The 11,587-nt window shown below is 42.6% G+C and overlaps 1 non-coding gene across 1 annotated transcript; it reads left to right on the top strand.

Annotated features, from left to right (window-relative positions):
• The first annotated feature begins 8,253 nt into the window (after nt 1-8,253).
• On the top strand, nt 8,254-8,328 carry Trnas-cga (transfer RNA serine (anticodon CGA)). Its single transcript has one exon. It is a non-coding gene; the product is annotated as a tRNA-Ser (tRNA).
• Nucleotides 8,329-11,587: the final 3,259 nt, after the last annotated feature.

Here is an 11,587-nt window from a genome sequence, read left to right as displayed (position 1 = left end):
AGATGTTTTGTCGCAAGGAGTTCGTCTCTTTCTCATTTTAATTTAATTTAATTCATCAGGTTCCATGCCACTACATTAGCGAAAGTTATGTGGTCATGGAACGAGTCGCACCCGAACATCATAACAAGTTAATAAAATATTTTAAAAACAAACTGAAAAACTATAGATATTAAAAAGAGGCTCTATCCCATTCGAGGAATTTCTGTGCGAAAAAATTTAGCGTGCCACTAAGATTACTTTTAATAATTATTTTAAAACTTAAATGTTATTTTAAAACTTAAATGTTTTAGCTCTGCTGGGAATCACCTGACAATGAATCGCCTTATTTTACTAATGATTAAAAAAGTGTTACCCAAGTACATATCGTTTTCTCTTCCAGTTGCCGCCGAGGCAATGTTGCATTCCCTTTTAAATGAATCCGTATTATTAACAATAAATCCCAAAAGGGAGTGTAGGTGTATGGTGGCAGAGCTCGAATTGCGAAACACTTGAACAATGTCCTTCGCGGGGTTCACACTTCTGGGCTAAGAACATTATTTGTAATAGCACAGAGTTGCCCCAAAGCGGAAGTAATAGAGTGAAACGTAATCAAACAAAGCTTCACGTTTCAGTTTCGAATAACATACTGACATCACTGTAGAAAAAAAAAAGCGCCGTCTTCCGCAGGCTACACTAAAGAATCGCAAGATTATACGAATCTCTGGAAAGATCTGATGCCGAGCGAGGTATTCCTGTAGTCAATGAGAACAAAAGAATTTCATGGATTTCAATAGCTTACGTGATAACATGTGATATGTCGTAAACTGTGTCCCGGAATGGGGAATTTTCGGTTATTTAGAAAAAAATAACGTAACTTTGGCGCCAATTTAAATCAATAACATATTTTTGCCAGTCGTAGAAACACTATAGAGATGCAGTATATACCTCACGACAGTTTCAGATTTTTCTTGACTGCGGAGGCGGCTGCCGACAAGTAGTACTTGTCGCGAAAACGTCGCTGCTTCGGACCTTAAACCTTAGTGTAGCGAATTTACAGGGTGACAATTAGTGAACTATATGAAAAAAAATTAAATTAGTTAAAAAATTAGTTACAAACTACGACGTACACACACTTTATTCAACATGTAAACGTCACTACAGATATTCGATTTAGGTTATGACTTATGAGCACTCGCCCGCGAAAGGCAAAGGTCCGAGTTCGAGTCTCGGTCTGGCACAAAGTTTTAATCTTCCAGGAAGTTTCGTATCAGCGCACACTCCGCTGCAGAGTGAAAATCTCATTCTGGAAACATTCCCCAGGCTGTGGCTAAGCCATGTCTCCGCAATATCCTTTCTTTCAGGAGTGCTAGTTCTGCAAGTTTCGGAGGAGAGATTCTGTGAAGTTTGGATGGTGGGAGACGAGGTACTGAAGGAAGTAAAGGTTTGAGGAGGGTTCGTGGGTCGTGCTTGTGGAGCTCAGTTGGGAGAACAATTGCTTGCGAAAGGAAAAGATCCCGAGTTCGAGTCTCGGTCTGCCAGGAAGTTTTATATCAGCGCTCACTCCGCTGAAAAGTGCAAATCTCATTCAGGTTATGACATGTTCGATATGCCTGGCATCATTGGCGCTCATTTGGCGCAGACGAATAGCGAAATTCTGCATGACCGCTGAAGTGTCGGAACATCGAAGCTGTCGATGACCTCCTGAATGGCGGCTTTCAGCTTAGCAATGGTTTTGATGTTATTGCTGCACAAAAAGGAGCCACATGTGTTCAGATCCGGAGAATATGGCGGCCAATGGAGACCCTTGCCAGTGGCTTCTGCGTACCCCAGAGCCAAAATGCGGTTCCCGAAGTGCTCCTTCAGGACATCAAACACTCTCCTTCTTCGATTGGATCGAGCTCCGTCTTGCATGAACCATATCTTGTCGAAATCAGGGTCACTTTCGACAGTGGGGATGAAGTCATCTTCCAAAACATTCACGTACCGTTCGGTAGTCACTGTGCCATCAAGGAATACCGCACCGATTATTCCGTGACTGGTCACTGCACACCACACAGTCACCCGTTGAGGGTTAAGAGACTTCACGATCTGGAAACGAGGATTCTCAGTCCCCCAAATGCGCCAATTTTGCTAATTGACGAACCCATCCAAATGAAAGTTGGCTTCATCGTTAAACCAAATTATACAGCGCATACTAATTCCCATCATGCCCCGCAGCTAACCGTGCAGTTTGAACGACATAACGCAAAGCGTTCAGAAGTTACGACGATTTTATTTCATATCGTTCAACAATTGTCACCTTGTAAGTCGTAATGCAGTCCCACAGTATTTCCACGGAGGTAGTAAGTAACATGGACACCACATGTTCGTCAAGTAACTCCAGATATTATGGAGTTATGAAGAATATTATCACATCTACATCTACATTTATACTCCACAAGCCACCGTACGGTGCGTGGTGGAGGGAACATGGTACCACTACTAATCACTTGCCTTTCTGTTCCACTTGCAAACAGATCGAGGGAAAAGCACCTGCTATATGTCTCCGTACGGGCGGTAATTTCTCTTACCTTTTCTTCGTGGTCCGTACTACCCGAAATGGATGTCGGTAGAAACAGGATCGTTCTACACCCAGCTTCAGAAGTCGATTACCTAAATTTTCTCAATAGCGTTCCTCGGAAAGAACGTCGCCTTCCCTTCAGGGGTCCCACTTGAGTTCCCGAACATTTGCGTGTTGGTAGAACCTACGGGTAACAAATCTAGCAGCCCGCCTCTGAATTGCTTCGATGTCTTCCTTTAATCCGACGTGATGGGGATCGCAAACACTCGGGCAGTACAGAAGAATGGGTCCCAGTAGTATTCTATACACCGTCTCCTTTACAGAGAACCATACGTCCTCAAAATTCTCCCAATAAAGTGAAGTCGACTACTCGCCTTCCCAACTACAATCGCTGCATGCTCGTCTCATATGATATCGCTTTGCAGCGTTACGCCTAGATATTTAAAGCGTCAAGACCGTTCAATCAGAACACTTCTAATGCTGTATTCGTAAATTACAGCATTGATTTTCCTACTCGTCTGCAATAACTTACATTTTTCTACATTTAGATCTAGCTGCCATTCATCACACGAACTAGAAATTTTCTCTAAATCGTCTTATGTCCTCTTACAGCCACTCGACGACACCTTCCCGTACACCACAGCACCATCAGCAAACAGCCGCACATTGCTGCTCATCCTGCCCGTCTGATCATATGCAGAGAATAACAGCAATGCTGTCCAGTAGAGATGGGCAAACTCGTTCATCCTTGGGAACTAGTTCACTGCTGATCGTTCTTTTTTGGGAACCGTTCATTTTTACTCGTTCACCATTCATTTGTGCTTGGTATATTGTTCTTATGAAAAACTGAAAACTAGCAGTGTAGGTGACTGAAGGATGGAGGGCACCAAGAGGGGGCACTTGCCTCCCCCCTGGAGTATAGAGTTTTTATTCATTACAAAATTCTTATACACTTTTAGAAGTAATTTCTGTGATTCTGCAGAACCTCTCGTTTAGCCAAGTGTAGCGTTCTGTGGCTGATGGCAGGGAAATAATATAGGGTAGCGCACGGAAAACCGGCCCCAAGTACAGACTGCTCGCCAATTACGGACGATGTGTTGCCCGTTACGAGCAGATACAACAAACAGACAAAAATGTAATAATTAGGCAGTGAAGAAATAACAAGGTAATGCATGCAACAATGGCGAAACAATCGGTGACTATGTGTAGAGAGCTGGAGAAGAGAACATGAAAATCTCACGCGACGGGCATGGGCCATAGCTCATGTAGTCTTGTAAACCTGTTGGTGGCTGTTTCCCAACTTAATAGACCACAAGTGTCTTGTATAAAATTCTTCGTTTCGACTTCCACTTCATAGCTATGCTGCGTTGTAAACAGTAATCGTTTACACCCTACATATACTTCACATTGTCTCTGAGTTCGTAGGCGAAGTGAGACTTTATGGAAGCATAAAATAAAATGTGGTTTTCTCATCATACTTGCGTCACATGCTTAGTAAAAATTAGGTTTTTATGTCGCATTATTAAAGTTAGTGCAGCAATAACAATAATAATTAAGTTCGCAGTAGTAAAGTTTTTGTTTTGAAAGCTCCTTCTGAACAAATGTTTTTGAGATAATAAGTAAATACGATTTTATGGCAATCTTTGTCTTTTCAGATGGAGAGGCACCGCTTTTCCTACTGAGCCAAAATGAACCACAACCCACTTTTTTTTCTTCAAAGAAACCAAAGTAGCAGGTAATGCAAATTGGAAACAACCGAACATAAAAATAATTAGAGCCTTCCTAAATGTAATGTTCTGTATATGAAAGATACACGAAAATCTTTTTATATGAATTTTCTTACAATAAAAATTAAGCAAATTATTAAAAGTTAGTTGCTAAATCAAGTCGATAAACCAAAAAATATATGAATAGCAAAAAAACTTGCCTTGTTATAAATATGTCTTCTGCTGTTCATCGATATAATGAGGTGAGCTGATATGCCCTTTTGTTACCTGAAAAGACGTACCTATTACATACAACGTAATTTTTATGTAATTTACGTAACTATAAAATACTTTTTGATTACCGGTCGTGGACGCTGAATAGCCAGAACCAAGTGCAAGAACAGTTTGGAACACATGTAAAATAGGCGAGCGCAGTGAACGAAACGAACAACTGGATACTGAACTAACTAGGAGCAGTCGGCAGTGGAATTGAGGCAGGTGGTGATGCGAAGGAGACGAGTGCGGCCGAGGGAGACAGAGACTGAGACGAGCACGCGACCGAGGCTGGAACGAGAACTGCCGAAGTGACCGCCGCGACCGAAGTGAACTACGAACCGATCGTTCCTCTTTCTCTGGAACTATAAGTAGACCGCCGCGACCGAAGTGAACAATGAACCGATCATTCCTCGTTCCCGGGAACTATAAGTAGACCGCCGCGACCGAAGTGAACTATGAACCGATCGTTCCTTGGAATTCGTTCCTCAGTCCTTTAGTTGATCTTGGTGAACCGTTCCTTTGCACCCGTTCGTTCGCGAACTACCCATGTCTACTGTCCACACTCCTCCGGAACAGTCCTGACAATACCCTTGTCTCTTATGAAAAACTCGCAGTCGAGGACAACATACTGGGTCGTACTGTTTAAGAAACCTCCGAGTCCCTCACGTGTCTGGCAACCTATCCCTTGTGCTCGTACCTCGGTGGAGGTGGCTCTGAGCCGCACTCCACGGCTTGTGTCCGTCAGCGGCGCCTCCGCAGCCGCCGCGCCATCCTGTTTGGGTGTCCGTTAGGTAAGCGGCCGCCGCGTTTTGTGCTTCGCTCGTCGCCCCCCTTGTAGCCGTCGCGACTAAACAGCAGTCCGGCCGGCTGTGACGCAATTCGGCGGCGCCTGGCCTCCGACCGACGTCGCGTCGCAGCTGACGCCGGCTTTCACAAGTGTTGCGCGAAGTACGTGATGTAAACTACGAGACATTACGGTAAGACATTCTTTCACCGACACCTCCAGTAGTAGTCATGAGTTTCATACATTCTACATAGCCCAACCACATCCAAATATACATCGACGCTTGTATGTATGTACCAACGGAAAAGTGCTGCTACTGGAGCGCTAAAAAGGTGAATATGGTGCTGTTCAAAAACTCTGACTAAAAGTAGTGTACCAGCTGTCTCGTTCTATCTTCTCCGGCACCTTTAAAAATTTTCCCAAAAATTTTGGATTGCGAACATATTCGCGCTATTTTTAACATGCAGCTCACCCCTTACTCCCATCTACTCTCTTAATTGTAACTCTCTCACTCGCTGTAAGTCACTCATAACCATACACACCCACTTGCCCATTCTCACTCATTCAGCCCAAATCATTGCCATTATATCTGTACGTCCCTCTGCCGTCGCCTCCTGTCCCACGCCCACAGTCTTCTTAGTTCCGTCGTGCTACTACTCTCTCTTCTCGCTCTCACTGTCTCCCTCTTGCTCTCTCTTACTGCTACTATCTCATTCATTCCTTCCCACTGAGGCTCTCTATTCTGTCGCTGTCTCTTTCTTCCTCGTTGCCATTGTCATAGACTCTGCCTCTCATTATCACTTGCTCTCACTCGCTTCCACTTTCTCGTTGCTTTATTCCCTTCCCATTGCCACTGTCGCCTTCACTTTTTTCCTAGCACTGTTCTGTCGCTGTCAACTATGTTCCACTGCCACTGTGTCCCTCTGTTTCTAGCTCACTGCCATTGTCTCTGTCTAATATCTTCCAGTATCTATTACTTTTCCGTCTCTTTCGCGCTGTCACTATCTCCTTCTCTCTCACTATAAAAAAGCGCAAAAAAGTTCACACACCAATACTTTTGGAAAAAACTTTTTGTGGTGCTGACGAAGGAAGAATGATGCAGCTAGTACCGCAGTTTTCAGTTACAGTCTTTTAATAAAACCGAGCATATTTGCCTTTTTTGTGCTCCGAAAGCAGCATTTTTCCTCTGGTTCCTTTCTTTTACGTGCTGCAGCACGTCATGTCACTCACATGAAAAGAACTCTGTGAGTCTGCAAAATGTTGATACTTTACTGATGTGAAACTGAAATAACTTAAAACTCACTTTACACCTCAGACGGGATATTACGTGCACGAAAATTTTGCATGTGATTTAGTACTACAATATGGGGTTACCAGAACCCTTCTGATGGTAATGGAGACACTTTGCAGCATATTTCTCCATGTTATGTCACTTTATAAACTACATTTTCGCCTTACAACTGATTTTACTTGTGTATTTCACGTGTACAAGAATGTTAACTTCGAAACTCTTGATAACGGGAACGACCATGTTTTTGGAGTGTTTCTCGATAGCGTGTTAGATTTTTGAAAACGAAAAGATGGTACTTATACACAAAGGCCTAGTGAATATACTGTTAAAATGGGGGCAATTTTTTTGGCGTTAGTTATTTCGACATACACTGTTGACGGCGAAAAAATGGTACAGAAAGGCTGTTTTCGGGTTTCCTCAGGAAGCGCCCATGAACTAAATCCTGCCTCCATAAGCCCCTTAAGGCCCACCGTAGACAACATCTAAAGAAAAAGAACCAATCGATTTGCTCAGTTTAACAAAGTTGGAGGAAATGTGTAATATGCAAACACTTCAACCTATCTTTGTATCACCAATAGAACTGGAGGTATAGGTTCCGGGTAACTCCACTTTTATGAGCTGCGCTTTGAAACGCGCACCGAGGAACTCACGCGCGCGTGCTTATGTGTGTATCCAGCATATTTCTGGAATTCTCGGAGCAATTTGAACCAAAGTAGGAGCACAAATGTCTTGCTAGCAGAAGATGATTACCGTGAAAGTAAGGCACCACTAGTACCTCTATTTCTGGGGCTAGAGTTGAGGGCATGGCTGAAACCTGTAATAGACAGCCCTGAAATGCTAGTCATGGAACGTAATTGGAAACACAGATAAGACACCGAAGGAGGAGGAATGTTCATTACAGTCGACAAATATATTATCTCTACTGAGGTCGAACTTGAGTACGACTGTGATGTTACGCGGAAGCGTGTAACAGGTCTAAGTGAAATCAGATGAACTCCTGCATGTTTTTACCTGCCACCTGATTCCGCCGTGAGAGTCTTAGAGTCGTTCAAAGAAAGCCTACGCTCAGTCGCTCTGAAGCACCGAGATCATCAATGTTGGCTGGAGGCGACTTCAACCTACCGAGTACAGACAGGGATGTGTATGGATTTACTGATGGCGTCAGTATGTCACTATAGTAACGACGATCCATAAAGTTAGTAAGCCTGTCAAGAAAGTTAAGAGAGTATTCTTGCATAAGCAGTTGTTATCATCCCACTTACACAATGAATGGACATCATTTAGTACTAGTACGATCGACGTAGAGGAATTATGAACAAAGTTTAAACGAGAATGAGATTGTCACTCTGCAGCGGAGTGTGCACTGATATGAAACTTCCTGGCAGATTAAAACTGTGTGGCGGGCCGAGACTCGAACTCGGGACCTTTGCCTTTCGTAATATCTGCCAGGAAGTTTCATATCAGCGCACACTCCGCTGCAGAGTGAAAATCTCGTTCTGGAAACATCCCCCAGGCTGTGGCTAAGCCATGTCTCCGCAATATCCTTTCTTTCAGAAGTGCTAGTTCTGCAAGGTTCGCAGAAGAGCTTCTGTAAAGTTTGGAAGTTAGGAGACGAGGTACTGGCAGAAGTAAAGCTGTGAGGACGGGGCGTGAATCGTGCTTGGGTAGCTCAGTTGGTAGAGCGCTTGCCCGCGAAAGGCAAAGGTCCCGAGTTCGAGTCTCGGCCCGGCAAACAGTTTTAATCTGCCAGAAAGTTTCAAAGTTTAAACGGATTGTAAGTCGCGTTCTGGGGACGTATGTACCGAGAAAGTGGAATAAGAACGGAAAAGATTCACTGTTGTTTAGTAATAACATTCGGAAAATGCTGAGGAAGCAAAGACTGTTGTACTTTCCGTTCGAAATAGAAAGCGGAAATGACGAAAGGCAAAAATTAGTAGGAATGCATGTGTCTGTAAAAATATCGATGCGGGAAGCTTACATCAACTACCACCGTCGTACCGTAGCAAAAGATCTTGCCAAACACCTGAGTTAATCCTGCTCCCACGTAAAATCATTAAGCTGATCGAAGGCTTTTATCAAGTCACTCGCTGGCCAGTCTAGCGTGGCAATAGAAGATAGCAAAGGGAAACCTGAAGTTTTAAATTTCTCGTTTAAGAACTCGTTCACGCAGGAGGATCGTAAGAAATACCATCGCTTGGCAATCACACAGACTCCAGTATGAAGGTCTGATAAATCATATTAATATTTTTTTTCCTTCTTCGTTCTTTTCTTTTTATACGTGCAAGCTATATATATTTGTAAAGTCAACGGTAAAGTAACAAGTTATTTTGTGGCCAAGATAATGTTTTGATACATACAAGAGAGGAGATGTTGTTGTTGTTGTAGTCTTCAGTCCTGAGACTGGTTTGATGCAGCCCTCCATGCTACTCTATCCTGTGCAAGCCTCTTCATATCCCAGTACCTACTGCAACCTACATCCTTCTGAATCTGCTTAGTGTATTGATCTCTTGGTCTCCCTCTACGATTTTTACCCTCCACGCTGCCCTCCAATGCTAAATTTGTGATTCCTTGATGCCTCAAAACATGTCCTACCAACCGATCCCTTCTTCTAGTCAAGTTGTGCCACAAACTTCTCTTCTCCCCAATCCTATTCAATACCTCCTCATTAGTTACGTGATCTACCCACCTTATCTTCAGCATTCTTCTGTAGCACCACATTTCGAAAGCTTCTATTCTCTTCTTGTCCAAACTGGTTATCGTCCATGTTTCACTTCCATACATGGCTACACTCCATACAAATACTTTCAGAAACGACTTCCTGACACTTAAATCTATACTCGATGTTAACAAATTTCTCTTCTTCAGAAACGATTTCCTTGCCATTGCCAGTCTACATTTTATATCCTCTCTACTTCGACCATCATCAGTTATTTTACTCCCTAAATAGCAAAACTCCTTTACTACTTTAAGTGTCTCACTTCCTAATCTAATCCCCTCAGCGTCACCCGATTTAATTAGACTACATTCCATTATCCTCGTTTTGCTTTTGTTGATGTTCATCTTATATCCTCCTTTCAAGACACTGTCCATTCCGTTCAACTGCTCTTCCAAGTCCTTTGCTGTCTCTGATAGAATTACAATGTCATCGGCGAACCTCAAAGTTTTTACTTCTTCTCCATGAATTTTAATACCTACTCCGAATTTTTCTTTTGTTTCCTTTACTGCTTGCTCAATATACAGATTGAATAACATCGGGGAGAGGCTACAACCCTGTCTCACTCTTTTCCCAACCACAGCTTCCCTTTCATGCCCCTCGACTCTTATAACTGCCATCTGGTTTCTGTACAAATTGTAAATAGCCTTTCGCTCCCTGTATTTTACCCCTGCCACCTTCAGAATTTGAAAGAGAGTATTCCAGTTAACGTTGTCAAAAGCTAGTCTACAAATGCTAGAAACGTAGGTTTGCCTTTTCTTAATCTTTCTTCTAAGATAAGTCGTAAGGTTAGTATTGCCTCACGTGTTCCAACATTTCTACGAAATCCAAACTGATCTTCCCCGAGGTCCGCTTCTACCAGTTTTTCCATTCGTCTGTAAAGAATTCGCGTTAGTATTTTGCAGCTGTGACTTATTAAACTGATAGTTCGGTAATTTTCACATCTGTCAACACCTGCTTTCTTTGGTATTGGAATTATTATATTCTTCTTGAAGTCTGTGGGTATTTCCCCTGTCTCATACATCTTGCTCACCAGATGGTAGAGTTTTGTCATGACTGGCTCACCCAAGGCCATCAGTAGTTCTAATGGAATGTTGTCTATTCCCGGGGCCTTGTTTCGACTCAGGTCTTTGAGTGCTCTGTCAAACTCTTCACGCAGTATCTTATCTCCCATTTCATCTTCATCTACATCCTCTTCCATTTCCATAATATTGTCCTCAAGTATATCGCCCTTGTATAAACCCTCTATATACTCCTTCCACCTTTCTGCCTTCCCTTCTTTGCTTAGAACTAGGTTGCCATCTGAGCTCTTGATATTCATACAAGTGGTTCTCTTCTCTCCAAAGGTCTCTTTAATTTTCCTGTAGGCAGTATCTATCTTACCCCTAGTGAGACAAGCCTCTACATCCTTACATTTGTCCTCTAGCCATCTCTGCTTAGCTATTTTGCACTTTCTGTCGATCTCATTTTTGAGACGTTTGTATTCCTTTTTGCCTGCTCCATTTACTGCATTTTTATATTTTCTCCTTTCATCAATTAAATTCAATATTTCTTCTGTTACCCAAGGATTTCTATTAGCCCTTGTCTTTTTACCTACTTGATCCTCTGCTGCCTTCACTACTTCATCCCTCAGAGCTACCCATTCTTCTTCTACTGTATTTCTTTCCCCCATTCCTGTCAATTGTTCCCTTATGCTCTCCCTGAAACTCTCTACAACCTCTGGTTCTTTCAGTTTATCCAGGTCCCATCTCCTTAAATTCCCACCTTTTTGCAGTTTCTTCAGTTTCAATCTGCAGTTCATAACCAATAGATTGTGGTCAGAATCCACATCTGCCCCTGGAAATGTCGTACAATTTAAAACCTGGTTCCTAAATCTCTGTCTTACCATTATATAATCTATCTGATACCTATTAGTATCTCCAGGATTCTTCCAGGTATACAACCTTCTTTTATGATTCTTGAACCAAGTGTTAGCAATGATTAAGTTATGCTCTGTGCAAAATTCTACAAGGCGGCTTCCTCTTTCATTTCTTCCCCCCAATCCATATTCACCTACTATGTTTCCTTCTCTCCCTTTTCCTACTGACGAATTCCAGTCACCCATGACTATTAAATTTTCGTCTCCCTTCACTACCTGAATAATTTCTTTTATCTCGTCATACATTTCATCAATTTCTTCATCATCTGCAGAGCTAGTTGGCATATAAACTTGTACTACTGTAGTAGGCATGGGCTTTGTGTCTATCTTGGGCACAATAATGCGTTCACTATGCTGTTT

Source organism: Schistocerca nitens, chromosome 9 (genome assembly GCF_023898315.1).
Source record: "Schistocerca nitens isolate TAMUIC-IGC-003100 chromosome 9, iqSchNite1.1, whole genome shotgun sequence".
Lineage (NCBI taxonomy): Eukaryota > Metazoa > Arthropoda > Insecta > Orthoptera > Acrididae > Schistocerca > Schistocerca nitens.
Note: the sequence above shows the minus strand (reverse complement) of the source record. Positions and strands in the feature narration are given on the sequence as shown.